This window comes from Siniperca chuatsi, linkage group LG20 (assembly GCF_020085105.1).
Source record: "Siniperca chuatsi isolate FFG_IHB_CAS linkage group LG20, ASM2008510v1, whole genome shotgun sequence".
Classification (NCBI taxonomy): domain Eukaryota; kingdom Metazoa; phylum Chordata; class Actinopteri; order Centrarchiformes; family Sinipercidae; genus Siniperca; species Siniperca chuatsi.
In genome coordinates, this window is record NC_058061.1 from 21664103 (window position 1) to 21691812 (window position 27710).

General features: G+C 40.6%; 1 long non-coding RNA gene across 1 annotated transcript; it reads left to right on the top strand.

Annotated features, from left to right (window-relative positions):
• The first annotated feature begins 19225 nt into the window (after nt 1-19225).
• LOC122867826 lies at nt 19226-24190 on the top strand. The gene is made up of 2 exons (XR_006376003.1): nt 19226-20497; nt 20586-24190. It is a non-coding gene; the product is annotated as an uncharacterized LOC122867826 (long non-coding RNA).
• The last annotated feature ends 3520 nt before the right edge of the window (nt 24191-27710 follow it).

The following is a 27710-nucleotide window of genomic DNA, read 5'->3' on the forward strand; positions in this document are numbered from 1 at the left end:
AGCGGCAGCAGTCGTTGCAGCAAGTGATAACAGTTTTCAGGAGAGTGGCAGCAGGCTTGCAGCAAAAGAGTGAGCAGAGCGTTGACGGCTTAAGTATGGAAAGGGTGCGTTGGATTTATGTTGCAAAGAGAAGAGCATGCCATGTGATGGTAACGAACTCGCTCGTAGGCTTCGGTTCTTTTTAAGTGTCAGGCAAAGGCCCTTTTCTCGCGCAAACAATCTGTGAAATAAGGCAAAGATGTGCAGCTGTGTGAGGCACAATATGTGGTCTAGTTCAGTCAGAAAGCTGCTGGATAAGACCCCCAAAATCATCTGTCCCATAAATGGTCATGGCCTGTGATTATTTGCTCACATTAATCAGGGGTGGAAGTAACTACTTACATGTACCCTCGTTACTGTAACAAAGTCGTTATTTTGTGTACTTTTTTTGAGTATTTTTAAATATCTTTACTTTTAAGTATTATAAGCCGAGTGTCCGGTTGTGTGAGAGGTGCTGTCGCAACCGGGCCTGGCTTAGCAGTCTGTGAACAGTACAACAATGCAGTAATAATATAGATTTACATTATTATGGGTTATGGTTAGCATTATTGTACCTTGGCAGAGGTATATTAAAAAAAAAAGGTTACATCTAATTTATTTAATCACTGGTTTATTGCACCACCCGGGGAGCTCGGTAAGCGACCCAAATCAAACACACCCACGACGTTGCATGACCAACAGGTGCATGCTGGGTCTGGCTAACATGCTAAACATTTTAACACGCTCATGGTGGATCCTCCAGCGGTGACTAAAGCTCATCAAAACGCCTCTGACCATCAACCATGCTCCAGCAGCTTCTGTCACCTCTTGCTCAGACTTCAACTGAGCATGAGGTCAAAGAGATGGACAAAGATGAACTTATTAGAGCTTTTTCAGCACTCAAGCATAGATGAAGGTGAAGATCTAGACAGGACTACCTCAGATTGGGTCTTTTAACACATTTTTGGCAGAAATAAAGTTAGTAATAATAATATTGTTAATAAAATAAACTACTTATTTCACTCAATGTGTATATCTCTCCCTGTAGTGAGCTGTCCATGGTGCTGAAAGAGCGTGAGGCACAATTGTAAACTACCAGTTTCGTTTCAGACACTTTTCATTCCCAACCAAAGTACGGCATTGCTTTTGTTATTAATTTAATTTGAGGGAATTGTTTAATCTGTTTTTATGTCAGCTGATACATAACAGTGCTATTCAGTGCAGAATAGTAGTTGCTGACAAGAACGAGACTTCTCCTCATTCCAAAGCAAAAATGTCATTGTTTCAGTTTTTAATTGAGGGAATTGTTTGGATTATTTCTATGCTGAGCTGTCCATAACCCTAACCCTGACGTAGCAGTGTGTGTGCGTGTGTGCGTGTTACACGTTGTGCAAAAACTGTGCAGCTCTGGAGTTTTATTGTCTATACATCTCTGTGTTGTCTGCCTTGGTGCTGATTTATTCTGCTGTTAATTCTATGGGAAGTGGCAGGTTATTTAATTTCTGTAGCCTAATAATGCTTGTTGCTTGGTGTCCATAGCTCTTTTTATTTATTGTCAGTCATTTTTAATTTTTAATTGTCTGAGTTTTGTCCTCTTTTCTGGTTAATTGTAGTAAGGCTACACTGAGGAAGGCGGCTGTATAATTGATACTCTGTGTGCCGTCTGGAGAAAAGGAATATGTTGGGGGACCTCGGTGGCTCGGCCGGTAGAATATGCAGAGCCGGTTCCGCGGTGGCTCGAGTCCAGCCCGTGTCATCCCCCGTCTCTCTTTCCCGCATTTCCTGTTTCTATTCTGCTGCTCCTATCAATGAAAGGCAAAGGCACTTTGGACATAGGGGCTCAGTGGTGTGATAGTATAGGTTGACATATTAATGTGTTCTTTACTTTAATAGGTCTATCATATAACATTAACATCATATACAATTTTTTCTTTACCCTCCTTCCACCCCCCTTTTAAAAATATAATGCAGTAACGTTAACTCAGAGTACATTTTAACCGACCTACTTTTTACTTTTATCTAAGTACATTTTTAGTCATTTTACTTGTACATGTGTAAAATTTCTTTAAAGTAACAGTACTTTTACTTTAAAATATTCTAGTAGGCCTACTCTTTTTACATCCCCGACATTAACAACAAGTCCTCATACCTACGACAGAATAGGTCAATTGCCAATGACTTTCCCCAAAATGACCGGTGGAGAGTACCAGCGACAGGCGTACCGCACTTCAAGTAAGTCACGTGACGTTAAACACGTGGTTAACGTTGTGAAAAGTAGCAGTTTGGTTAGATTCAGGCAACAAAACTACTTGGTTTGGTTTAGAAAAAGATCACGGTTTGGGTTCAAATAAGTACTTTAGGTATGTGACACTGTAACTTAAAAATTCCAATAATTCAACATCCCAGGCTCCTGGGTGAAAGTCCTGTGTTTGTCTGACCCATCTGTCAACCCCAGCTGCCTCCATATGCAGACCCTGTCACTCTTTATACTGCTCCAGTCATAATTACTACCGCCACAAGGGGTCGCAGCCTAACAATAAACGTCAATATGGGTCGTAATAAGCTGCTTGCAGGCACAACCTATATGGCTGTTTTTCTGGTGAGGACGGGCTGGACATTAATTACTGTTAGTATTTTGTAGAATGAATTAGTCATTTGTACCGTTGAATAAATCGTTCTCACGGGCAATCTGTGCCCCCAAAAGCATGTAGCATGTGAATGCTATGCAGGCTGCTTGCTTAGAGTACTAGCACCATTTTTATTCCAATTCAAGCACTGATCCAGAGTAACTGGGGCACTGTTTCTGAAAATACATGTTGCTATTGAATTTTTAAACGTCATTTTTAATGCTGTGAGCACTACAAACAGAATTCCATTGACTTCCATTACATTGCAGTGGAGACAGAAATATCTGAAACCTGGGCAAATAAACCCAAAACTAGGCTAGATAACACTAGAGGCAAGTGAGAAAATATGCTTTTTGTAATTTGGGTGAACTGACCCTTTAATATTCTTGCCATGGTCACAGCAATGGACACTGGAAAATAATTCATTTCAACGAATTAATGAGACATGGCCTTATTGTCCTGAAATTCATTTCTAAAGGGACATGCACTGAGGTTATCTAAAATTCACTCATTTGAAAAATTTAATGACTCCTTACATCTGGGACAGTGACATGATTTATAGTGCTTATTTTCGCACTACAATATGCCCACTGCATCAGAATAGAAATCACACTTCATCCAGGTCTGTCCGGAGCTCTGTTACTCTCCCTACCACTATTCATTTGTGCTCCCCATTAGTAATCCTATTACGCACACTGGCTCCTGCCACCGACGTCGCTGATCGTTTTTTAATCATATTAAGCCTTTCAACTCGTCCAATTGTTTGTTTCAAATCGGCCAGAAACGTGGTCTCTGGGAGGACAGAGAAATGACACTTCGGCTAATAACCGATGAATGGAAAATCAACAGAAAGCTGGGGCTGCTGCTGCCTTCTAACAGCACATAGTGCTATTCCATGACTCACAGGCTGCAGGTTATAAGATGGCCGGTAATTGACACGCTATTGTTGTGTGTAGGGTCGATCTTTAAATACTCGGCTGATTTAGAGCCTCAGTGTACACTTGAAGGTACAGAATCATGCCTGGCAGGAGAGGAGGCTCTGCACTCAATTTGGGATCCAACTTTACATTCTGTGGGAGTGGAAGTCAATATTCCCAGACATCCCTGGGGCTTTGAAAGGGGGAAATGGTGAGAAATGTTGACAAATAGATAATCAGTTAAAGGCTAGATGAAGCAAGCCTCACATGCCTCTCTGCCAGCTGAGATAAAAATCCAACTGCTGTGAAAGATAAGGGGGAATCTCATCTCCTCCCCATCTTTTTTCTCACAAACCCGCCACCGGCTTCCATCTTTCTCTCCTCCACTCTCTCTCAGTCTCCATCGCTCTCTTTCTTTCAGGCTCTTCCTTCCAGGGAGCAGCTCTTTCACTCTGTAGCCCACCCTGCATCAGAATCCCAAAATGATGTGTAACAAAGCAAAATCTTAAAAAAACATAATATGAGAACAGTGTTGAAGGCATTAGTTTGGTTAAATGATTGAAGAGACTGTCTTCTGCCCTGCTGAAGGGTCCTTGAGCAAGACACTTGACCCTGACCTTTGACCTCCTTTGTGGCAGGGAAACAAATAGAGACTTTCCTCAAAAGGATTGATGAAATGTTGTTTAACAGCAGGTTTTACAGGCCCAGTTACACCTTCATTTCAAACAGAAATTTTGGTCGAATTCAATGGAATTGGTGCAATCAGCAGATTGATTGGTGGAGCAAAGTAATAATAATAATATAATAATAAAACTTTATTTATAGAGCACTTATCAAAACAAAGTACAAAGTGCTTCACAACAAGATAAATAAAATAGCACAGTGAATGACGAAATATAAAGAAATAAAATACATAAAATACACAAAAGCAATAAAATAAACAATAAAATAAACAGCCAGTTCAGGTAAGATCAGGATATGCTTTCAGATAAAAATGTGTTTTGAGAAGAGACTTAAACGAAGACACTGACTCAGACAGCCTCATTTCTTCAGGCAAGTTGTTCCAGAGCCTCGGGGCAAGTACAGTAAATCCACATGTATTTTTCACATTGACATGAGAATTTGCAACGTTGACCAATAAAGTCGACCTTTAAGGGAACAGAGAGTTAGAAACAGAGGACGCGTCGTAGCTTATTTGAGATATCTGTCTCTAAGATTTATGCCTGCATCCTAGTACAGTGGAGGTCAATGGAATTTTATTTGTGTCGTCACAGCATTGAAAAATGACATTTAAAAAATTCAACAGTAACATCTCTTTCAAGAAAGAGTGTTCCTATTACTCACTACTCGCTTGGCTATGAACAATTTTGATTGGAAATACTTTCTAACTAAGAAATAGTTCCTATGATTACTGTCGACAGTGTGTTCCATTCACCTCCACTGTATTTGGCAGCAGCCATCTCAAACACAGATATCTCAAAACCTGAACAAATAAAACCAAATCTATCTGCATGGCTAGATACCATTAGAGCAAAATGAGAAAATATAAAAAATATAGCCTGACATATAAAATACAATATAATACAATTATTTTTGTAATTTGGGTGAATTAAACCTTAAGCAGTGTAAAGTCCTATATCCACTATAGCATTGCTGACCTTCTTGGAAAGCTCATTTGAAACATCCATCACATATATGTTTGATCACAGCAACTCCCACGCCAATGAGAACCAAGAGTAGGAGGGACAGCCACCTGCCTGGAACAGATCACACCCGGTGCATTAGAACACGTGTGACGATGAAACACATCACATGGCATGGGTTTAGAGGAAAAAACTTCTTGACAGGGTGGAAAAACTTCTGAAATACTCGTCACTAAAAATGGGCCTCAGTAAGGAAATTCTTAATGATGTGTTGGCAGTTCTTCAGTGTAGGCTGATCCACCCAAAATTACGCAATGCTATGAACCTTGGTCATGTATATTTCACCATAAGATTGTGTTGAAATTCTTGTTATGTTCCTTTAAGACCTGTAAGTAATAGGAAGACTAGAGGGCGCCAGAAATAAAATTAGTTTTGGAGCAAATGACACACACTGTAGACTGGCTGTAGTGCTTTCTCATTTCCCTGAGTCCCATCCTCCTCACACCAACCCAATCACCGTGACGACCTTGAAGAGGACAGTTTGGCCATAAGACCCGTTTCTCTTTTTTCTCCTCCACTCCATCTTCCTCCATCCCTCCATCCCTCCCTCAGTCTTCTTCTTTTAATCCTCCTCCTCTCTCGTGCACCGTCTGATTTATATGACCGGGGTGAAGACAATAGCCACTCAGAGTGGAGGATGGGAGTTGAAGGGGGAGAGATTACATTGGCGTCACCATTTTCCCAGTCAGTTTCCTGGGCTGTGTTACAGTGGAGTGGATACAAGAGATGCCGAGGCCTGTGATTGTAAACAGCCACCACTGTCCTTCGAGGGTCTCTCATGACAACAGCTGATGGAATTTGATAAAAGTTATGATAAAAACGTTGTATGCAATTTAACAATGTTTTTTCTGTATGTCCACAGATTTTCAAGACAAATATCACAAATATCTGCATATGAATAGGGAGAGGAGACTGTCAGTGATCCAGGGACATAAGAACCATGTTGATGGTAATGTCAATGTACTGATAGTGTGAATGTACTAATTCCAGCAGCATGTGTATGAAGTCTATGCGTTCTAGATGAAGGGGTGCCAGTTTTGATGCAAACTGCATCAATTTGGGTTCAAAGACTTCACCAGAAACTAATTACACAGCAAACTTGTGGCAGGTAGTACTGGCTGTTTACGGGGTCTTTAGGTAAAATGTAAAGTTGACATGTTTATTCTAATGGGTATTTGGAAGTGAGGGGACACATACACAATGCACAGAGAGCAGGAAAAACAGGGGGTCAATCGGGGCCCAAACATCTTTTGTCCCGGGGCCCCATAGCAGGTTAATCCAGCTATGGGTCCCTGTGTTTTTGTCCTTTTGAGAGCCAGTTTGAATTTTAAAGGCTTCAAAGGGAGAACATTTGGGCAGACTAAACTTGAACAGGACTTGGGTTTAGGATTAAACTAGGGTTCGGTTAAACTAAATCTCTATAAACAGATGTCTGCATATGAATGCAGAATCTGTAGACAAGGGACAAGATTTTGGCATCGGAAGCGTTCTGGTTTCCGTTTGTAGTCCGTTGGTTGCATGCAGGTAAACAGTCCATGTGACGAGCAAAAGAGGTGGAACCCGTCAGCTGTCGTCAGACGACGATTTAGCTTTTTATCTCAGAACCCTAGAGATTAGCTTTTTATTAGCTTTTTAAAAATGTATATGCATTCAAATCGTCGTCAGACGACAGCCGATGGGTTCCGCAATTGCTAATCAGACTGTAAACGATGACCGGTGCACAGAGGGGGAAGTCTTGGCCTGGATATCCGTTATCCGGATATCCGCTGGCTACACCGGAAGCCCTGAAATATTGGCCGTTGCCCCCAGAGGCTAAATCGTTGTCAGATAATAGCCGATGGGTTCTGAGACTGTGTTAAGATTAGCTCAATGTAGTCTTAGGTTAGGACATGAGTTTGAGTTTATGGTTAGGTATGTAGCGATGAAGGCAAAGGTTAGGCTTTGAGACCAGTGAACGAGTGTAATTCACTTAAATGTCCTTGCGTGTTTAGTAAAACAAAAGTTTGTGTTCACATGTGTGGGTGGCTGTGTGTGTGTGTGTGTGTGTGTGTGTGAGCAAGCATGAATAGCAGCTCTGCCTCTCCATACTGAGCCCCTCGGGGATAAACAGGTACAAATACACTCTATCAGTTTAAATGCAGCCCTCCAATTTCCACCCCAGGTGGGGAAAAGATACCATCGCTGATCATCGACTCCATTCCACTTGTGGCCAAGGCAGTGTAAACATTTAATGAAATGACTCTGTTTAATCCCACAAGTTCTTTAAAAGTCAAGCACGTCCCTTTTTACATCACCAACAGGTGATAGAAGCAGAAACGAAGCGATCTTGATGGAGGAGGAGAAACAGGAAAGAGAGAGTGGATGAGAGGATAGAAGAGGCTGTAATAGGTAGCTGGGTGCCATTTGGGAGGCTGGATGGGTGGGGTGGGGGGGCTGACTGTTTAAATGCTCACAGACGCCCATGCGTGTCGAGACTGCCAATCCTCTGGGAAATCAGGGCTTGGGAAGCCGTCAGGCTCCCAGGAAAGATCCCCATTTCTAAGCACAGAGATCTGACATTTTGAAATGTGAGGCGGCCAAACCACCTGCCACATCCAAAGGTTTGATTTGAGGCTCTGATGAGACAGACAGGGATGGGAACTGGGTCTTATTTGTTAAATTTTTAGATCTCATTGCTCCCTTTCTCCTCCTCCTCCTTCCTCTCTCTTTCTCTCTGCCTTTCTCTTCAGATTCATCATCATTGAGCCACAACTTTCGGAAGTGTCTGGGTATCTCTGTAATGAGAACAACCCCCTAGATATTATTGATCTATGTCCTCAATTACCTTCCAACTCTCAATTATTTAATACAGTTCCAGCTCCTTTACTTCCTGAAAGTTGTTCGAAGGGAAGAGAAGAAGGTTTAACTCTCCAATCATGCCTCTTCCTGGCACGGATAAAGTGTTTCTGTGCTATATGTCTTTTCTGATTGATTCTACACTATAATGCAATCTCTAGCGTCTTGGTTTGTAAAGCAAGCAAGTTATCCCACACTTGCAAGGTGACCATGTCTCTGCAGTTCATGTAATGTCTCTGCAGCTCTTCTCCACTGTATCTTTAAAAGCAAATTTACTGCATTGCCTGTGGAACAATTTGTATTACTATTCAATTTTACCGAGGCTATGTGACAGAAAGCAGGGCTCAGCTCATGATGTGTGGTTATAATAAAGAGAAAATATGGGCAGGAGTGATGTGAGTTGAGTACCCGCCAAATGCCAGAGAGCAGAAAGAGGAAACAGTAATGAAACAGTACCGTAATCAACCGTAGTTTATCAGCATACTTGACTTTATTGAAATCCCTTGCATGCTAAAGACAAACTAACCGAACTTTGTACGCGCAGTAATGACCCTGCAGCACCGGCATCACTTCCTAAGCAGTCAATCAAAATATTACACCGCAAAGTGGAGGGTGAGTGAGCTCCTCTTCACTGAGCTTTTATAGGAAGAGTGGAGAAAAACAAGTTTGGGCTGTTTTAAGGGCAAATGCCTCTTAGGCATCATTTTTGAAGAATTTTATTTGGCTTGTTTTCATCTCTTTCAACCACCCAGGGTTTGGTATATCATATAACAACTCAAAGTAGGGGTTTATTTTTGTGCTTGCTCTTAAATATCAAAATGTTTAATGTGCATTGATCTGGCTCACAGCCACATGTAATTTAAAAACTACTCTTGCAGATGTTTCCTGTTTCCTCATATGCATCCTCATAAAAACTGCACACTCACAAAATAGAGCCACTGGCTGATTTGGCAAAGATGAATAATTATCCCAAATCAAAAATCCCCCACAAGACAGACAAAGATACATTTTTGCATTCAATTGGCCACAAGAAAATGCCATAATCAACCACAGAATGTCTAAAAACTCAGAAGTGATTTGTAATAAATGCTTATTAAAGCTGTACTTATCTATGCTTTTGTACTGACAATTAATCAAGTAGTCTACACGCTGTGGAGACTTTTAGCTAATTTCTTTGGGTTTAGTTCGGTCTCACCACTCTCGTCACTTGTTTCCAGACTCAGCATTGCTTTTGTTAGTGATAAAGCTCTGATAAACCTGCTGTACACTATCCGCCCAGCAAAACACAGCAGACAGACAAAGCTACAACTAGCTGGTGAACATAGTAGATCATTTAAAGAGGCAGATATTTTTCTCAGGAGTTGGTAGAGACCAAAACAAAGCTAAAAGGAGAGTGAATATTGGACTTCCATTCATCAGGTAGCCAGAAACACGGCTTCAAATTAATGCTAATGTTGCTCTGTGTCTCTTGGATGTAAAGTAGCCACTGTTCACCATAACAAGTTTATAAGGTGATATAATATCTACGTTGTGTTTGTTCCCGAGCTCCCAAGTGGCCTAAAAATCAATTAGTGCAGCTTTTAAGTGAAAATGTTGACTAAAGTTACTATGTGCAGGATTTAAACAGTTCCAGCTGTGGCAGCAGCAGGATCAAGGAAGTCGCTGGGGCAGACAGCTATCCTGCCCTGGGCTGAAAACAACACATACACTGCTCCAGTCTTCACCAGGACGGTTATGTTTTTTGACAAGCAAAATTAATTTAAATCACATAAAGATTCTATGCATGGTGGCTTTAAGGCTGCATTGAAATATTATTGCCTTATTATGGTGTTATGTTGCATGTATTAGCAAACAGTTGCCTATTTATACGCCACCTGGCGAATGTAAGTCCAATATTCACTTTTGTTAAGCTATGTTTTGTAAAAAATATCTGGCTCTGGAAATAAGATTAATGAGAGGAGATTGTTGCCCTTAAACTGAAAGCAGCTATCTAAAAGAGGCCAAAAGGCTCAGTAGAGCTGAGAAGAACTGCAGAGTCGGGTAATCATTTTCTGTGGGTTTGTCACTACGAGATACAAATTTTCACATAGTCATTTGATCTGTGATTTGTTGGGTCTCTGTAATTAATATTATAAAGAGTACAGTCTAGACCTGCTCTATAGGAAAAGCGCAATGAGATAACTTCTGTTATGAATTGGCGCTATATAAATAAAATTGAATTGAATTGAATCTAAGGTTAATATAAAAATAGTGATTACTGCAGCTTTAAATTAAAGCTTAATACACATGCATACTAAGTTGAGAAATATCTCTTAACTTCTCATGTAATGACAGTAGTTAAAGGCAAATTTGTGGGTAATATTTATCACTATGCAGACTAATAATTGAAGAAATGTCAACGTGTTCCATCACACTGGAGCTGTGTGGTTGATCAGAAAATAACCTGTTACCATCGAACCAGAGGCGGCAGCATCGCTGCATTGCAGTGTATTAATGCGTTACAGTTAGAACTTTAACCTTTAGGGACACACACTACTGACTTAAAGTAACAATTCAGCTTTGATAGACTATTGTTTGGTAGCGAAACTCTGATAGGTATGTGTGTGAAGTAAATATATTCTCACGGTGCATGTGTGTGTTGAGGTGTATTAAGAGGGGTTGTGTGTGTTTGTGCATGGTCAATCTGCCTAGAAAATTACAGGGAATCTTTTTGAGCTTTTGGTGATTTTAATTGTTGAACTTTTGTCTTTTGATGTCCTGTATGTACGTCCATATCTATGTGTGTATCTAACAAGCATGTGCATGTACAAGCCTTGTATGTGGGAGGATGCTGGATTTTAGATGTACCTAATCAGACATGTTTCTAAAAGTGAAACTATTTAAAAACTGCATTAGTTCTATTTGACAAGGTTCAATTAAAAACGTTGCGTTCCCAGATCTTTACGTCGGTACTGCTGGTTAAGCAATGCAGGCAGGTTCGGTTGTGTTCTAAAGATGGCTGGCGCCCTCTAGCAGCCAAAGGAATGTGCACTGATACTGTGTGGGCCCATCAAAATGAGCAAAAGATTTACACTACATGTACTGTTGTCAGTATTAGTCACTGTCACTATACACAGTTAAACACACAGATGGCCTATTTAGCAGGTTAGGTTTGGATTTGGTTTATAACTGTAGTTGTAGCAATCCTAGAAATCTTCTGCCTCTCTCTGCTGGATGCGAGGAAGACACCTTAATCATCCCCCATTTCACTCCTATTTTCTTGTAATTTTCTGCGGCAGATGCCTTGCATATGGCAGAGAAATCACTTTGAGCCATGAAGGACTTCACTGAAGGAAATCCATGTAATCTGCCGCGCCTTCCAGTTAATCACGGGGCTTAATAAGTCATGAAATCATTCATAGTGTGACTAGGTTGCAGTTTCAATAAGGTGTGGGGGTCACTGAGCTGGGCTGCAGGAGGCTGCTGGGAAAATTCAGTGTGCCATTCAGATATTCTAAAGTGCAGAATATTGCTGCCTTCAAGTATTGGTGATTCAAAGAATGTCAGAATGACCACGCACAGTCAAGCCAGAAAAAGAGGTGAAAAACAACCGCAGAGGAAGGGGGGGTCTATTGTCCCTGGCTTGTGTGACATTTCAGACTGCAAGCATATAGTGAATAGTTCAGATGAATATTTGCATGTCTTGACACATCTTTTTCCATCATTACACTTAATTATCTCAGTAGCTGGAGATACTTACACAGCCTCTTCAGCCGAGTAAAATGGAAAATTCTCCTTGAATAATTTCTACTGCGTGTTTCACTTTTAACTCCTTGTTTCACTTTAAGTTGCCCCACATTTATTAGTTTTAATGAATTTATTGAACAGTGGTGCAGTATATCTTCTCCTCATGACGTAATGCTCATTTTTCTTACATTCAAAGTATGTGCACGAGGAAGATGGATTGCATATACATGTCATTGTTACAACTTGAAGGTGTTGATGTATTTAGATTGTTAGAACCTTACTTTTAAAATATTCTTACAAACAATACAAACATGAACTGGAATCACTCACTACTACGGGATGAAAATGAAAGCTATGAAAGTTACTAATTGTAATAAACTGCAGGTCAGTTCGCTGCAGTGTGTGCCACCTGCGTTCCACTAGTTATGAAGCTAAGTGGGACCCGAACCTTTGAACAGTTGTCGCTCGTCACAGGTTCAATCCCCAGACCAGCACAATAAATCTGGGGAAACTGAAAGAGCAAGCTCGCCCCTCCCTCGGCTTTTAGCAAGGCCCTTAACCCCTTCCTGCTCAGTGGCCAGCAGGTCAGACTGGGCGGCTTCAAGGTGTGAATGTGTGTAAATGTGAGTGTGATCAGGGTGTTCCTGCAAAGGAGAGCCTGGGTCTCAGTGAAACTCCCTGAACAAAGAAAGAAAGGTTGCAACATTCAAACTTGATACAACATGTCAAAACACCATGATTGTAGCTGATTTGTTTTCTGATCAACAGCATTCAGACCTTCATGTTGGAGGAAAAAAAACAAACACTTTATTTATTGGTCCGTAATTTCACAAATTACGAACAAATAATTTCCCAGGAAGTTACCTGGAAAGAACTATCTGGTACTAATAATAGGAAAATAGAGAGTTCTGAGACGGTTTAGTTAGAAGTTAGTTGTGTTGAGTTTATAAGCAGAATTTCCAGGGGAAATAATAGAAAATATAATTGCACAGCAAGAGAATAGGAACAGCGGTCCTTTGAGCTAAATGCTATCACCAGCATGCCAACATGCTCACAATGACAAAGCTGACATGCTGATGCTAAGCAGGTATCCAAGAAATCCGGGCATCGTGATTGATGACCAGCTAACTTTCACTGAGCATGTTGCATCAGTCATGTCACTTAGCACTATATAACATCAGAGAGATCAGACTATCTGACTGAGTACGCCGCTCAACTACTTGTACAGGCACTGGTCATCTCCTGCCTTGACTACTGTAACGCTCTTCATGCACAGTAAAACCTCTGCAAACGGTCCAAAATGCAGCAGCCCATCTGGTCTTCAAACAGCCGAAGACAGCTTCATTTCACCCCACTTTTCATTACTCTCCACTGGATCGCAGTTGCTGCTCGCATTAAGTTCAAGTCACTAATGCTCTCCTCCACTAGCACAGCACCCGCCTACCTGAATTCCCTCATTCGGGTTTATGAGCCTCTTCGTTCACTATCTGCAAATGAACGAAGACTAGTCCTACCGTCACCGCAAGGCAGGAAATGTCAATCCAAACTCTTCTCCTGTGCGCTCCCACTGTGGGGGAATGAGTTACCGAGAACCTATATGTTACTTCATGCACCTGCAGCCTTGTGGCACGTGGAACATGGAGCGTTGAGGCACTTATTCTCAAAGGCTTCTCCTTGAGCTTCCGTGGCTTGGATTGTACCTCATTTGTACGTTGCTTCGTTGCATGTTCACCATCTTAGCTTAGTATGTTAGCATGCTAACATTTGCTAGCACTAAACACATTGTACAGCTGAGGCTGATGGGAATGTCATGAGTTTTGCAGGTATTTGGTCATAAACCAAATTATTCATTGTAATGAATTGTAGTATATAGTTGTACTGGATGAAAGTGCTGGCTATATGTTGACATGTGCTTGTGGATTTGTCTGTATAATTGTTAGTGTGACAGAGACTGTGTAATGGTGTTGCATGTAAATGAATGTGTTTAGTGTCTGGTGATTGTTCTGTATGTACCTGCCCAGGGACTGCAGATGGAAATTAATAGCTAATAGCTCAATTTGGCATAAATGATCTCTTCTCATTTTGAGATGAATGTCTTTTGTACATGGTCCTACTGATAATTAGACAAATTAAAATTAGACCTGAAGATGGCGCTACATCAAAAGTTAAGGAATCAGCAAAGTGATTACTATGAATCCTGGACACAATTTTATGGCAATCCATCCACCCGCTGTTTCAGTCTGGATCAAAGCGGTGGACCACAGAAGGACCAACTGAAACTTCAAATAATTAAAAGATTTTTAGAGGGTGGGAGGTCTTGGGGGGGGGACCCCAACTCATGACCTCTACACTCCCTGCTAAGGCCCTGCTTATTCAGATACTTTTTAATTATATGTTTTAATGAATTAATTGTTCTGAGGTTTTGAGATACCTCTGTCGGTACCTCTTGAGATTTCTGTCACCACCCCAGTACAATGACTGCCATTTGGTTTGTGCTACTTAAACCATGGTAAAGGGAGCTCACTGTGGACAGTTTACACAGGCACTGTTGTTTCAGTGGAAACTAGTTCCAAAGACAACTGTTGTGATTTGGACGAAGTGCCCCCTTAAAATATGTTTTAATGATTTCTGTAAGTGTATTAAAAATACCGATTTATAAGTTCAGACAGCCAGAGAAATCTGGGTCTATCTGAAAGCTGAGGTGAACCGCATTTTGCTGTCAACATCTGCCACTTTCCCAACATTAATAAGTCTCCAGAAGGTCGAAGTGTGAAATTTTCGCTGTGTATTTGAAGGCAGCATGTTTCTATGAGTTCCCCGGGGGCCCGCTGGATACAGTGACGTGAATAAGGGCGGGACCTGCGCACAGGTGAACACCGTACAGGTGTAAGGTGGGATGAATGTGCGTCCTGAAAAACAAGTGTCAGCGTTCAGCGCCGTTATTCGGCCTCTCACCGCTCCTCCGGTATGGCCCCCAGCTGCGTGTGGAACTGCGCGCCGTTGTTCTTCCTCGCTGTTGTTTTTGATGCAGCTGGCCTGGTTGTACTTCTGGTCGGGATATTCGGCAACCTGAACTTGAACGGCCGCTTCTATGGGGATTTCCTCATCTACACGGGCTCGAACATTATTTTCCTCAGTTTGGTGTGGTGGGTTCTGTGGTACATGGCGAACGTCAAGCGTTACGCGGAGGACAGGACCGGCTCCCTGGACATCAACTTTACGCACTGGGCCAGGAAGCTGTCCGAGAGGCTCTCCAAAGGCGGCATGAAGTCTCTGGAAGCCGGGAAGAAGAATAGCGTGGGGAATGGGAAGGAGATGAGAGGGACTGTGCGCGCTGTTGCGCCCTGTCAGATTACGTGGGAAGACTGTCGGAACAGTGGAGCCGTGTCGGGTCAAAACAACAGAGGCTTTGATGGAGGGACCGAGTGCGCATCTCCAGCTGACAAAAACGTGGAGTTGGCGGTGTTGAGGAGCTCAGACGTGGCTCTGCAAGCAGCGGATGACAAGACAGAGAGGCTTCTCTGACAGGAGCTGGTGCGTATTTCACTTAAAACAAAAAAAAAACAAAAACACACCCTTCCTCATCATCATCCCCTTTACCCGGGGCCACTGCAACATCCTCCCTGTCTAGAGTCTATTATTGTAACTTGCTCGCTGCTTTTGAGACTTTGAAAACCCATTTCCCCTAACCTACTCAATCTCATGACACCATAACCTGCTGTAGTCTCTAAAAGTTAAAGCAAGCCTCTGAAAAATGTACGATCCTCTGAAAGTCTGGGCCTGCGGACCCAACAAACAATCATAATTTAAAGGCATAATATATAAAATATTCAGCACATTGCCCTGCTTTCACCCTGTCAGTCTGCTGTTGTTTTGCTTGTCATTAGCTGCTCACTGCCACAGCTGTAAATCTTTCATCATTACTGTTGGCCTTCCTTGTTGTATTGTGCATTGGCATGGCAGCCCTCCCTCTGCTCTCACCCCAGTCATAATTAGTAAATGTCAGTGATCAGATGACACCCACAGTGAAGCAGGTCCTGAGGAATGGGCACCACCCCCCAACACCCCCCACCCCCAGGACCCTGATCACTCTGCTCATGAATATCTGTAATATATATATATATTAATATTTTTCCCCGGCTGCTGTGAAAAGATCTTCAGTGGCCCGTGGCAGCTTTTAATTAATGAGCCTGACCGTTTCTGCTCACCTCCACAGTTCTGCATTATTTTAGCCGTCCGTTTGCTTGTAACCGGGTGGCAAGCCAGACACCCTCTGGGCCAAAAGGCACAATTGCATTTTAATGGAACTCAGCAGTGCTTATTGATCCAGTGGAATGGAGTGTAGTAGGTAGGTTTAGGTTCGGCCTCCTCACTCAGCCAGCAAATGCAGGGATCACACATAAGTCTGCTTCATGCACACTCCTCCCACCCACTAGTTCCAGGTAGTTAACTTTAATGGGCCCTATCTGGATTCCCATATTATCTAACCTGGATTATGATCTTGAGATATGGAATTGTATGAAATGGTGTGGTCAAGAACAAACAGTGAGGGTGGTTCTTTACTGTAACGTTACTGTGTTAAATGTCAGATTAAGAAGCAGTGAGAGCAGGGCTGTAGCTACCACTGAGGTCACTTAGGTCATGTTTTAAAATAAAATAAAAACAATATGGGTATTGTTAACATCCTGGGCTGGAGTTCACATTCTGTAATTACACAATGTGCTTTATCAAATATGAAGAGGGATTTCAGTACCACAGCCCTCGGGAGCTATTTGGGGTTCAGTGTCTTGCCCAAGGGTGCTTTGGCATGTGGGGTGGGGGAGGCTGGGATTGAGCTGCCAACCTTCTGATTGGTAGAAACCTGCTCTACCATTAAGCCACAGCCGCCCCACCTGCCTGTATCCAAGCAGTGTAGAAAAGGCTTTGAAACAGCATGGAGACCATCATGTGAGAAGAAAGAATTTACATAATTGAACAGTAAAATGAATTACTAAAATGAGAAAAGAAAATTTTAAAAAATGACTGTGTCCCAATTCCATACGTTCCAACAGTATGTATCTACTATATACTAATCTTTATAGTAGGGAATACTGTTAGAATACAAGAAATGAACACACTTGGGTAATTTCATACTAATCATAAATGATACAAATATCATCATAACAATGAACAAACAATGAAACACATTGTTTCGCTGTGGCTTAATGGTAGCGTGGGTCGTCCACCAATCGGAAGGTTGGTGGTTCGATCCCGGCTTCCCCTGTGTCGAAGTGTCCTTGGACAAGACACTGAACCCCAAATTGCTCCTGAGGCCTTTGGTGTGTGAATGATTAGTTAATTTCTTTGAATTTATAAGCAGTTAGCATGTGAATGTGATATGTCGTGTGTGAAGTGCTTTGAGTTGGCTGAAGACTAGAAAGGCTAGTTCTTCTACTGACGTGACAGATTGTTTTCCAGTTATTAGTCAGACCCCATGTGTTTCCAGGGAAACGGGGATAACTCTAGCAAAACGTTTTTCTATTTTGAGAGCAAATTGCCCCACAATATGAATACTTTTTGATTATATCTTTTATTTTGTTGGTAACTGTTGTATAATCGCAATATTACACTCGAGGATGTGCTTTAACGTCATCACTGTCATGCCAATAATGGCGTTAAAGCACACCCTCGAGTGTAATATTGCTTAAATCACCGACCATATTTGACACCCCATGCCAGAGACAAAGTACCGGGCAGGTGGATAAAGTTTTATTTGTCATGAAGAAGTTACAGCAAATATCTCCTCCTAAAACTACAAATTGTTGTTTTTACATTTGTTTGTTTAATCTGTTTGTGTACAGTTCAAGAAATACGATATGATACAGAATGTTAATTAATTAGTGAGCTTTAGAGGTGTTGGTAGGTGTGTTTTCGAACTTCGGACAAAGCAATGCTAGCTGTTTCCCCCTGCTTTCAGTCTTTATGCTAAGCTAGGGTAACCACTTCCTGACTGCAGCTCCATACGTCAAGTAATAATCAATAGACAAAAGTACTTTAAAATCTCAACTGAAATAATCCCCCATGAAATGTATACTTTAATCTTTTACTATTTTTAAAAGGTTGTATTTAAGCATCCAGCATTTTTCCTCAGGTATTTGTAACCAGCTATCCACAAAAGAAGATAGTATACAAAGCGGCATTGCATTTGGATATGATCACTGGTCCATGAACAAAACGTGGTGCTGCACACTAATGGTTAAAAACCTTTTTTTCTTTTCACTCATTTTATCGAGTAAATGGTGGAAATATGGTTTCCAGAAAAAAAATTTTAGGACACTGGATTGCTATTTTCACAAAGCAAAATTACAGTGCGGTGTGCCCCAGAGCTCCATTCTTGGGCGACTATTATTTCTTCTTCTATTCATGTAAATAATTTCGTACCAAATATAGTTTCTCCCATAATGTTTGCAGATGACCAGAACTGAAACAATGAAACGATTGATTTTTTTAAAGCATAAATGCCAAACATTCCCTAATTACAGCTTCTCAGTTGTGAGTATTTGCTGATTTTCTTTGTCCTTTGTGATAATTTACTAGTAGATAGATACTTACTTAATTACTGACTTACTAACTGACTGAAAGTTTGGGACTGCTGATCAGACAAAACAAGCAGTATGAAAATATTCCCTTTAGGAAATTGTGAGGGACATTTTGTAGCCTAAACTTTGGTTCTTTCACACTCATTGATTAAAGAAGCTAACTGCTTGTCTGCTTATGTACAATGTTTCAAACTAAACATATTGTCACTAAAATTCGCCCAGAATGTTTATTGATGAGAACTTGAGTTGGAGAGAACAGAAATGGTTATGTCAGAAAAAAGTGACCAAGTTTATTGGTATAATAAGGAAAGTTTACTTGGTAGACAAACAATGTCTTTATACCCTTTATTGTTCTTAATTTATTCTTACTTCTCATACTGCAACATAGTATAGGCGAGTACATTTTCAACAAACCAACAATTTCCTCCACCAAAAATGTTAAAAGATTTTCACCCATTCAAAATCCCCAATGGTTCCTTTATTTCAGGAAAGTCAGCTTCTTAAAATGTGTTTTATTAATGTTACCCAAATTTGAAGAGGGAAATCTTCCAGATTCATTCTAAAAACAAATTAACAGATTCATTTTACACAATCATCTTATCTTCATCTTCCCAGACATCTCACGAGCAGAGGCAAATGACAGGGGTCCTAAATTAAATGACATCTTCCCTCAAGTCTTACAGAGCATATTTAGGAAAGACTTTGTTTTAAACTGTGTTTTTCTCCTCCCTTCACATTCATTTCCATTGTTATTTTTAATGTCGTTTGTTGATTTCAACCTGTACAAATATATAAAACCCTTTCTCTTCTCTTCTTTACAGGTGACGTCCGGCTTTCCTGGTGCTGAAGGACAGACTCCCTTCTCGGGCTGCTTTCCAAAAACTCCAACAGACTGAAAATGTTGAGCTTATGAACGAAATTCACTTTTTTTTTCAACGGGGAAGACAATTTCTTAATCAGGGAAAAGCCCTGCATCCACAGTAGGCAGAAGGGCTGTGCACAGATGAAGAAAAGTTTTTTTTTTTAACTTGTACATAGCAAATTTTTATTTTTATGTGCTGATTTTATGGCAGATGTAAATTATTTTTCTTGGGAATAAAGTTTACATGTAAGTGGATGTAGTTGTTGTTTGAGTGTTACAAGCGACTGAAACAGTTTGATGCCAGATAACAACACAGTAACACCCATGCGTTGCGCAAGGGACTATTTCTCTTATCTTCTCTTCCTTGTCTGGCTCCACCCTTTGTTGTTTAATAACTTTTATATGCCACACAGGAATCAGATTTTTCTCTCATGGTCACTTTTTTTAATGTTACTTTTTGAAGTGGGTAAACAGCACCCTAGGTGTTCTCCCACTATTTTATTCCAAATCATCAGGGCCAGAAATACAAGGCCAATATTTCTATTTTTTTCCAAACCCAGCTGTGGGCCTGCGATAAGGCCTGGATCTGTGGATGCTGGAATGTAACATGTTTATTAAATGAAGCCACATCCAGCGATAGAGCTGTAAAATCTCTTGTCATCATTAAGGAAACATATTTCTCCTCTGTCAGACGGTGTCATAAAAAAAAAAAATGCGAGACGTAGACACGAAGGAATGTGACCTGACTGTTCAAACTCTTCCTTCTCATCAGTCTGACTTCAGACTCACAGGCGGCACTGAGAAGAGAAGAAGCATTTCTTTTCATTTATTTCACTCTGAACATTTTTCATGTCCTACAGATAAACTGGTAAAGCTGTGAATAATCGCAGAGACTGTTAAGCGCAGTCAGCTACTCCTATCATGGATTATCCCGCCTATCTTGGCCGCTGCCTGCTGTTTTTCTTCATCGCCGTCCTCTTGGATGTAGCAGGCCTCATTCTCTTCTTCATTGGGGTCTTTGCTCCCCTCAGCTTCTGGGATTTCTTCGTCTTCTCAGGACCCCTCATTATCTTCCTCAGCCTGGTGTTCTGGATCTTCTGGTACCTCGGAAACCTGGAGGTGCCAATGGAGAAACTACTCCCAAAATAATATTCGTGGCTTCTTAATTTGCAGCACAAAGCAGTTTTCTGGCAACTGGAGCTGGAAAATGAAACCAAAGCTACGGCTACAGGTGCTTCACATTTAAAGCATTACACAATCAAGACATGTTGTGAAGTGAAGGGTTTTCCTTTAACAAAGCTCTGTTCCTTTCTCTGTAGGCTGAAAATGAACAGCTTCTACTCGATCTCGTTGGTGGAGCTTTGTATATTTGCTTCACCACCCAAAGAAACATGGGACTGGACTTTCACAGGGGGGGGGTTAAATAAGGGTGGCACATTTGTAAAATTAGTAAAAATGTGTTAAAACTCAAACTCTACATTAATAATAGTTATTATTCTGTGCAGTGTTTGCAGTGGTTTTGTCTTTTTGTTGTCATTTTGCATCTCTTGTAGTCTAGTCTACGTGTGTGTGTGTGTGTGGGGGGTTATTGATTTCCTTCTAAGGCCGTTGTTCCTGATCAGTCTCTGTGGTGATTTTCCTGTTGTGAAATCTGAGTATTGGACACTCAACCCATTCATCAGAAACCAGTCAAACTGGGTCCATTAGCTACCGGGGCAGGGAGTGCTCTCATTTTACAAGAACGGTTTGTAGAGATTCAGTCGTGATATGTGCTCTTGTATAATCTTTACATCAAGTATGTTTGTTGTAAATTGTTTCTCTGTTACTAAAGAAGACACACCCTACTTAGTGTGGCTGATATTTAAGCTGAGCACCAGAATAATCCTCAGCCTTAGCGACACAGGCCGCAAGAATAGAGCTTCAACAAGACAAACAAAGAGACGACGGAGAAAACAAACAAAACGAACCATTTTCTAGAAAAGTAGATGATACGACATGTTTGATTCAACTAAATAATGGATTTCAAAATGCAGTTGCAGTGTTTACACCCTCTTAGACGTCTTTGCACAACCCATATTTACTCGGCTCTTCACAGTCTCTTTTCAAAAGCTGTTGTCAAAGAGTGGGACCACGCAACCATTTAGCCTTGCACAAGGGGAGTATTTGGAAACGTGTCAGCCGTGCATTTCTAACTCATAACTACACCCTAACGGCCCAAACAGCTCCAGCAGAATTGAGCTGGTCGACGAGTGATTCTAATGGGTCACAATCCCTCCGTCTCCGTGGCTTCAGGTTCCACCTCACACCTAACGTGTCTTTCCATTACCTGTTGCCAGCCTGCTGTACAGTGCACGGCCAGCGTGCACACGCAAACACACTCCTACACCTGCCCTGGGTCGCCTGAACATGACACTGTTTGACTCAGCGCTGTGGTGACAAAGGGGACGGGGATTAAGTTCTGCGAGGCCCGTCAGTGTAGTGTTTGGTTGTTGTGGCTCCTTCCAGCACTTCACACTGCAGCAGCAGTTGATGTGATGGAGTTTCAGAGTAAAGCTCAGTGGTACTGAGGTATTTTATGTAAGTAAAACTTGCAACACCACATTACAAGTAAAAGTCCTGTATTTAAAGTTGTACTTAAGTAAAAGTGCAGAAGTATTATCAGCAAAATGTACCTAAAGTAGCAAAAGTAAAAGTACCTGCTATGAAGAATGGCTCCTTTCACAGTGTTACATTTATCATATATATTATTGGAGTTTTATTATGTGTAAGCAGCGTTTTTGTGTTGTCAAAGTGGAGACAAGTTTAACTACTTCACACACTGTGGTTGAATCTGTAACAATGCAACATCTTACATTTGCTGATCGTGTGTTTTGGATTAAAGTTTTAATCTGAAAAGTAACTAGTGACTGTAGCTGTCAGATTAACGGAGTGGAGTAAAAAGTACAACATTTCCCTCTGACAGTAGTGGAAAGTACATTTACTCATGTACTGCACTTAAATTTTGAGGTACTTGTACTTGAGTATTTCCATTTTCGACTACTTTATACTCCTGCTCCACTACATCTCAGAGAGAAATACTGTACTTGACTACATTTATTTGGCAGCTGTAGTTACTAATTACTTATAAAACATACGACATATGTCTGTGAGTTATTAGCAGTTCCACCAAAGAGACATATTCCCTCCCTACACTTCTCACATGGTGTTAAAAATTGTTAAAGGCCCAAACAGGTCAAATTATCCAACATTTCACGAATAACCAAGCAAAGATTAGAGAAAGCTCCAGCAATGCAAATTTATAAAGCAGAACTATCTTCTTTCCTCTTCCATTAATCATCTCACAACCACTCACATTTATCTGGGGACCCTTTAGAGGGACCTGACCCCTAGATTCAGAATCACTCGACTAAACTACCTCAATGTATATAAAGCAGTTCCACGTCGAGCCGCTACAACAGTAAAATGCTACTTACATATTTTTGCAATAGTATCAACAGTCTAATATTGTCGTATGTGATAATAATAATAATATTACCAGTCACAGGGGACATTTTTATACAGAACGAGTATGTTTACTTTTGGTAATTTAAGTACATTTTGCCGATAATACTTCTTCCACCACTGTCCTCTGAATTGTTGTGGAGTAGAAGTATAAAGTAGCATAAAATGGAAATACTCAAGTAAATTCCCAGTACCTCACAATTGTATTTAAGTACAGAACATGAGTACTTAGTTACTTTCTACCACTGGTAAAGTCTAAATCTTCCTGGTTCTTTTCAGCCAAATGTTCCGCCCTGATCACAGCCACATAAATCCAGTCTGTAACACCTGATATTCTGTCCACATTCAAAATTCATTACAGAACTGTTCAGTTATGTTTCCTGTAAGTTAACTCCTCATTTAAGGATCTAATTTATATTAGTTTCCCTTTCACTGAATGGGTGTGCCTTAATGAGGTGCTAAATCACCGAAAAGAATTTCATTAGTCTAGTTTCAGTGGGGAGCTGCTGTGTACCAAGATGTTAGAAAGCCGACTTTTCATACCATTCATACCAGTGTTTCAATAATTTAAATGAACAAGGTACATTCAGTAAGTAGGAATAATTAGCAAGTTTCAAAGGGAATCTCAGTTATATGAGGCATCAATTAATCCTTGTTCAGTTTGGTGGTTATTTGCTTTAAGATTAACTGCTTTAATGTTTTACTTTTTATTTACATCTACTCTATATTACTTACTTATTTTAGAGTAAAATCAATCTTCCATTCTGGTTATACAAGCTCCTGCGTAGATTAAAAAGAAACCCTGGTTGTTCTGCTTAACAGTAGTGCTCATACTCATGTACCGTGCTGTATTCCTCGCCCTCCTAAATATGCATTATGTCCATAAATTGTCGCTAATTTCAATAATGCCAATTATTAGTGGGTACAATGAGGTTTATAGGCCTACTCACAGTAAAATAGTGTCTCTTTAAACTGCCCCTAGAAAGGTTAATACTGTGGCTTTTACAGGGATGATGTCAGAGCTCTATGCGAAACAGAAGTTGTTGTTTTCCTGCTGGGGTAGCATGTTTCAGAATCCCATCACATTTTGGAAATGAGTCAAAGTGTGTTAAGACTCAAATTTAAAGCCCTGGTTCTTAATAAACCGTACATTGTTACAGTCACAAAATGTATCCATTGTGATAAATGAATGTCAAATAAACAACTTTAATTAACAACTGCTATTTTTAACTCCAAATAGCCTACAGATCTGGACAGATTATGAGACTGTGGGCCCCTGGACACAGACGTGTAAAAGGACACCCAGACTATGTCTCTTTGTAGTTGATTTGCGTCTCTTTGTGGTCATTTTGGTTGACCAGGGGGAAAATATGGAGTGGAACTAAGGTGAATGTAGGGAAATAAAAAAACAAGAGTTTGCTGATGCTGTCGTGCTGACCTGAATCATTTCCTCTTCTTATTCCAATGGAATAAAACGTGGCTCCTTTTTTATTTGTTGCTCCCCCGATACTGTTAATGACTGATAAGAATTCAATCAGTTTACGTGTGGTGGGGGCAGGAACTTTTTTCAGCTTCTGAAGGGGGGCATGGCAGAAACTGTTTGAGAACCACTGCACTACCAGTACACAAGCAGATCAGAGCCTCAGACATACCTGCATGACAATAAAAAAACCAGCAGGTGGCAGCACTGGACTGATGTTTCACTGCAGCTGAGGTCAACTTATCTAGCACCACCACTGCTGTTACTACTACTACAAATAATAATAATATAATAATAATAATAATAATAGTTCAGAGGAAAATAGACCAAATGTATTTGCTTGTGTTCTGTCTATTCGCACGTGTTTTCTTAAGTTGCAGCTTGTTGAGCTCTCAGGGCCACCGTACAAACAGGTGAAGTAAATGACCTGCTGCAGACACATGCAAACACAGCAACTCCCTTCCAGTTATTTTTGACCCAGATCAGTTGAAAAGTTGAGTGTGGTACGCTCAAGGATGCTATGTGCTTTCAACCATATGTGATGGTCTTCATCCGCTGATGAAGCTTGCACAATTGAGGATAGCTCAGTTATCATCAGTGACCCATGGAACTTTGGTCAGGTGATACCATGACAAATTAGCAAACTCCACCCAAACTCCACCCCCTGATGAAGACCTTGAGATGTGGTTGAAAGCTCTGGAAAAAGCGTGTAAGTGGACTTTCACATTTCTTTTGTATATCTTTTTCACTGAAAAATCTGGTCCTTGAGGCAACGATGGGAAGAGCTTTGTGTTCATTTTTATCAAACTGAAGGTCCATCTGTTTAAATGATTCATATTTACACTGAACATGTTTTTACCCGTATCCTTATAATTTACCATACTTGAATCTAGTATGAAAACATTTTATAATTCTGCAAATTTACAGAACTTTTCAGTGAGCGTTGCCTACATACATATATAGTAAGACATAATATTACATTTCTCAGCAACAGAGCAGAAATGAAAAGTAATAATTGAATACATAAAATAAAATATAAAGATGTTTAATGATGTCTGTTTTGTTTTATAGAGTTAAAGTAGTAAGAAAAGCCTATTGCGTTGTTCTGTGAATATTGTTTTTCCATCCTGAGATAAGACAAAAACAGATAATACGAACTGAATGTGAGTTCATTCTTGACCATTTTTGGACAGCAGTTTGACAAAATGATCTTAACTCAGTTTCCAGCTTCTAACCGCATCTCATGGCCTTCATCACAAATCATTTACTCTATTATTATATTATAAATGATCTTAGATATCTTATATATAACATAGGCTATTATATATGATCTGTATAATTACATTATATATTATCTTAGACTATATTTTATATTATCAACTGAACAAACTCACTGGTGAAGCCCATAAAATAAGTTTGAAATGTCTGAAAAGTCTGGAAAAGACCTAGTAAGGGCCCTTGAGTTGAGATCATTTTGCCAGAATTCATTTCAGTCATTTCACTCAAGTTACAACAATATCAATCCATAACTCATCACTATGATTTACAGATCACACAATTATGATCCAAACTAAATCTGTCAGCAACAAATCAGTAGCTAGCTGCTTTATAGCTACAAAAAAACTGCCCGTAATTCATAACCTTCACGTACACCGTGTTAGTCCTGAACGCAGCTCAGTTGGATATGATTACGTCATCGTGAGAGCACACGTGCGGCATGGCGCATGGGTCTCTCGGCGCAGCCGAGTGCAGCACGTTTTCTTGAATATTGATGCAGTGCTAACGAACAGGCACGCGCTGGCGTCAGCTTGTGCCGCGTGGGCTTTGTGGCAATCAGAGTCTTCCTCAGTGGCAATGTCAGCACAACCGGAGTGACTCTAAAGCCATTATTTAACACGACCTCCATACACAGCGTGGTGGCTGCTACACTACAGTTAGTAAACTAACCCTGCTCTAAGGAAAGCCCGGCTGGATCGCGGAACCGGATTCATGCAGTAGATAGTAAATCATACAACATGGCCATCATTTGTTTATTTGAAGACCTTATATTATTATACCGACATTAATACATACAACTATGATATATTTTGATCGATGTAACTTTTGTATGTGTAGTGAACCTTTGCTTATTCTATACAGTTTCTGGATGCAGTCTACAGGACAGGATTAACTACTGAGAAACAATTTACTTAATAGTCCACTCACTAGTGCTATGTGCTTTCAACCATATGTGATGGTCTTCATCCGCTGATGAAGCTTGCACAATTGAGGATAGCTCAGTTATCATCAGTGACCCATGGAACTTTGGTCAGGTGATACCATGACAAATTAGCAAACTCCACCCCCTGATGAAGACCTTGAGATGTGGTTGAAAGCTCTGGAAAAAGCGTGTAAGTGGACTTTCACATTTTTTTTGTCAAACTACTTGTTCCCAAGTTCAAGAATGAACTTTGACGCTCTACTCAGAACTCAGATGTGAATTTGTCACATGTTGATAACCATTTCATGCGTGGTTAATTGACATAGGGGTATGTGGCCGTTCAGGTATAGATGGTCGTGAGGCAGCGTTATATTTAAAATACAACTCTTTACAACCAATTCTGGTTGATAAAATAGCGTTCAGCACAAGGAGACAGGTTGGTTGACATGCAGTAGCAAATTAAAAAGGTACACCCACCACCTGACCACATCTGTCTAAGGTGGCAAACACATACGCCAGCCCAGTGCAAGGGGAGCTCACAATCAATACAGGTACGTGGGTGGTCCTTGGACATTTTACATGTGATACATTTACATGATGTTGGCACTGGTGAAACAGCATTTCACATGAGATAAATTCACATATAGGCATAAATTGTGTATATACAGTGGTGTGAAAAAGTGTTTGCCCCCTTCCTGATTTCTTATTTTTTTGCATGTTTGTCACACTTAAATGTTTCAGATCATCAAACAAATTTAAATATTAGTCAAAGATAACACAAGTAAACACAAAATGCAGTTTTTAAATTAAGGTTGTTATTATTAAAGGAAAACAAAATCCAAACCTACATGGCCCTGTGTGAAAAAGTGATTGCCCCCTAAACCGAATAACTGGTTGGGCCACCCTTAGCAGCAACAACTGCAATCAAGCGTTTGCGATAACTTGCGATGAGTCTTTTACAGCGCTGTGGAGGAATTTTGGCCCACTCATCTTTGCAGAATTGTTGTAATTCAGCCACATTGGAGGGTTTTCGAGCATGAACTGTCTTTTTAAGGTCATGCCACAGCATCTCAATAGGATTCAGGTCAGGTCCAAAGTCTGTCAGCCTCACTAGAATGCTGTATCAAATTCACATCTGAATCCATATAAGGTTCGGCTATGATGCAACAGATGTTGAATAAACATTTGCAGACAGTTTGCTCAACTTATCTCCACCAGGCCACTCCAAAGTCTTCATTTTGTTCTTCTTCAGCCATTCATAGA